The sequence below is a fragment of the Geospiza fortis genome, unplaced genomic scaffold (assembly GCF_000277835.1).
Source record: "Geospiza fortis unplaced genomic scaffold, GeoFor_1.0 scaffold659, whole genome shotgun sequence".
In the NCBI taxonomy this organism is placed as follows: domain Eukaryota; kingdom Metazoa; phylum Chordata; class Aves; order Passeriformes; family Thraupidae; genus Geospiza; species Geospiza fortis.
This window is the reverse complement of record NW_005054530.1, coordinates 779,499-783,355: the sequence shown is the minus strand read 5'-3', so window position 1 is coordinate 783,355 and position 3,857 is coordinate 779,499. Positions and strand designations below refer to the sequence as shown.

At 50.3% G+C, this 3,857-nt stretch overlaps 1 long non-coding RNA gene across 1 annotated transcript in view; it reads right to left on the bottom strand.

Moving 5' to 3' along the window:
- The window catches only part of LOC115948802, a 40,284-nt gene continuing 36,427 nt past the window's right edge, over window positions 1-3,857 (bottom strand). Inside the window, exon 4 of the long non-coding RNA XR_004082577.1 lies at window positions 1-102. This is a non-coding gene — a long non-coding RNA (uncharacterized LOC115948802). The remainder of the gene's footprint in view (window positions 103-3,857) is intronic.

Sequence of the window (3,857 nt, the reverse complement as noted above, 5' to 3'; positions counted from 1 at the left end):
GCAGCGAGCGCGACGTGTGCTTGCGGCCCAGCGCCGGCTGCTTGTCCCCGTACAGGGCCTGCTCCACGCTCTGGCTCTCCGCGTTGCCCATGGCGTCACGGTCTGCAAGGGACACAGCGGGCACCGTTACGGGAGGCAGGCATGCAGGCACCCCAATGCATCAACAACTCGTTTTTCAATTTAATTAATTACCCAGCCCGTCCCAAAAGCTACACCGCAGATTCTCGCAGGGACTGCCGTAACTGTGGAAATGATCCCACAGATCAATTAATTACAGGAGCCAGCAGCTGTACCAGCAAACCTAGAAATACAGTTAAATCAGAAGGTAGCAAACAGCCACACAAACTTGTGCAACTTGTGCAAACCAAGAGTGCAGAAGAGTGAAGGACTGAACCCTGGAGCTCAGTGTGAGCTGGAACCAGTTTAGCACCACAGGGCCATCTCAGCTCTGTGCACATTCACCCGACCCTCAGCATCAGCATCGCCATTCCAGCCAACAGACTCAAAAAATCAACAGCTCTTGTTTATCTGCAGGTAACAGATGCTGAAAAGAAGAGGGATGTACACCTTTGGCTGAGATTTCACCTTTTTTTGGCTAGGAACTGCAAAGCGAAGCACCAAACAGCAAAGTACAAACCCACCCGTTTGGCAGCGAGCCAATGACAGGTTTGATTTCTGGAACAAAAAAACTGTGCAACATTAGGCAGGTACGGAGAGTCCCCCACAAGAAAGCCATATTATGAAAAATAAATTAGCATGAGTGACTCAGACTAGACAAAAATAACCTCTCCTTCCCACTCCCTCAGAAGCAGATAAGCAGATCTGAGCTCTTTGATCTGAGCTGGAACGCAGGGACGGGGTTGGTGTCCCCAGCCCCAGCCTCCTGCATTATTCAGCTGTGCACGTCCCGTCGTGGAACAGGTTTCCCATCCAGGAGGTGGGAGTGATGATCTGATTCAACCTTGGGAAACACTTTGAGGTCTGTGATCTCACTCAACAAATGTCAGAAATATTTTATCAGTAGTATTGGGTCCTTCCCCTCTGGCCTGACAGCAAGAAGAAGAAGAAAAGTAAATGCCAAAGTTCAAAATTAAATCCTGAATTACACACGAGACAACTACATTGAGAAAACTAGTCCACCAGTCTTGAAAAGAAATTTCAAGACAAAACTTCTTTGTTTTGAGGCATTTCCATCAGTTCTTGAAAATAAAAAAGCTGCCCTGACAGTAAAATAAGCTGGAGTTTTTAATTTCTTGGGGCAATTTCCTCTCCTTTGCCAGGATGCTGGTGGGTACTGAACCAGATGCTGGCAGAATGAAGGCAATCACATATTTTCCCTCACTATCTGTATACACACAATTGCTGCCGCACAGAACTGAATGAGCCCCACATAAACACATGAAAAGTGAGGAACTGATGGCACTAAACAACAGGACAGCACGGCAGAACTGAACTCTGCACTGACACTTCTGACCACAGCAAGAGGACTGTGCCCCTGCTCCTCGCCCAGCAAAGCTCCCCATGGCTGAGCCTAGAAGTCTGTTCAGTGCTGGAGCAACAGACAGCACCATAAACATCTGGGCATTTCTGCACTGAACATAAATACAATTGCAGGTGAAATAAACTACAGCAGGAAATGCCCTACATCTACTGAAATGAATGGCAGAACTCCCTCTGGCTGCCATGACTTGTTTGGAAAAATAAAAGCACTGAATAAAGGGCAGGTTTAAATCTTAAAACAAAAAAGAAAAAGACAGCTTTATCAATCCCTAGACAAGGGTTTATTATCTCCCCAGAGCTACAGCGCTTTGATACAGACTGAAAAACCATCAGCCAGCTTTTGGCTATTCAACATTTAAAAGCACAAAACCCGCATCTTTTCTTCTGCAGATATCTAAGACAAGCCCTCAATGCTTCCATCCTGCAGAGGAAACCCTCTCAGGGCAACGCTTTCCTGCTTTGGCTCCTGCTGACCACACTTCCCTCCAGGGGGATTTTCCACCATTTATCCCCAGCCTCCAGCCATCCATCCCATCTCCAGCCATCCCTTCTCACCCTAAGGAGAACAAGCAGTTTTAAAAGTCCTATTGAAACCTGCAATGGTTCTTTACCTTCCTGCAATGGTTCTTTACCTTCCAGCCACACCAGGCAACATTTCCCCAAGCCAGAAAAGCAACAGGAGCACAAGTGGGCTCGGTGAGGAAAGGAGCAGCAGCTCAGGCTGCATCCCGAGAGGAAGTAACACTCTCCTGGAAGGAGGGAAGTCTTCTCTCCACAGAAGGAATGCTCAGGGAGTGATTTCACACAATGAAGTATCTGCTAGAGACTGGCAAGAAGTGTCAGACTTCAAAGCAAAGAGCCGACCCTGTTTAATTCCGTGGATTGGCGCTTTGGGTGAGGAGTTTGCAAATCCACAAACGGCTGTCAGTGAGCCCACAGCTCACCCCTGCACCCTGGCAAGGCCCTGCCTAATCCCACTGAATTCCCAAACGCTGCCCAGTGGCTGCAGTGCAGCTGGTCCAGCTGCAGCCAGGCTAGACAGTGCCATCCCCAAGCTTGTCACCATCCCCTGGCAGAGCCCATCTCCCCTGGGACAGGCAGGACACAGCTTGGGTGGGACAGTCAACCCCAGCAGGTCAGGCTGAGGGGGCTCCTCTGAAAGGGACCCCCAAATCCTGCCTTCTCACCCCATTTCTGCCTCCCTCCTGCATGGCTGGCTGAGCACGCCCACCAGCAGCCCTGAACCAAATCAAGTGCTCGTGCAGCAGAGTCCACTACAACAGCAGAAAATAAATCTGGGGGGGAAAGAAAAACCAACAAAACGAAAAACTTGTTAGTTTTTGCTGAGCTGGTGAGTTGGCCTGGCACGTGCCAGAGGCAGCACAAGGGTGCCTGTCTGGGGACACCGTGGGGACAGGAGGGGACAGTGTGTCTGGAGAGTGACACCTCCTCGTTTCTTGGCTGCAGGGAGCTGAGAGGTGAGCTCGGGCAGATGTGGAAAGGCAGCCCTGAGAGGGGAATTGGCCCTGCTACAGACTCCAGCATCCGCAGCGAGCGGGAGCTGGGCAGGGGAGGGGAGCCCCAGCCTCCCCCTCCCAGGGGCCGCAGCAGACACCCTGGGGCAACAGCGGCTCAAAGTGCTCGGCTACGACTGCCAGATGCTGCCTGTCTGTGGCTTAACTGCATTTAGCACACTCCGTGAAAAAAATCTGTATCAAATTAAGAAAATGAGTAATGTTAATGGGAGCTGCACGCAAGTGCTGGTAGGACAAAGGCTCCCCTTGTTAGCTCGGCAGCCAAACGCAAAGGCCACCATTAAAGAGCCATCAAGGTACCACCAGGATGTGACACAGATCCAGTGTGACACATCTGCATGCCTTAGACAGGTCTGTGGTGGTGGGAGGAATCTGCTGTGAGTGGCCCTGAACCTCGCAGGGGCTGCGAGCACGACTGGCTGGGCGTTTTTGAGCAGAAAACGTTGATTCATCAGAACCCAAACTTTTTGTGGGAATAGAAGGCCTCTGATGAAATCTCTCTCTCTCTGGGAGGGAGAGGCTTGAGAAGCAAAGCAGGGAGACAGGCACGTCTCCTGAAGAGGCACCAGTGCCCTGCCCTGACTCAGGCGCTCACCGAAGATGCAGATTTGGAGAGTATGAATTTTGCAGGAAAACCAGTGTTCCCCACACTGGGTATGTGGGAAAAGCAGCCTGACCTCCAGCTGAACTGCTGAGGTTTTGCTGGATGACTCTTACATGAAATAGTTACACATAAATTATATCACATTCTAGATGACCACTGATGATGGCCCACTCAGAGAACACAATTTCCTTTAAAAACAGTAATTTTCCTTCCTCTTT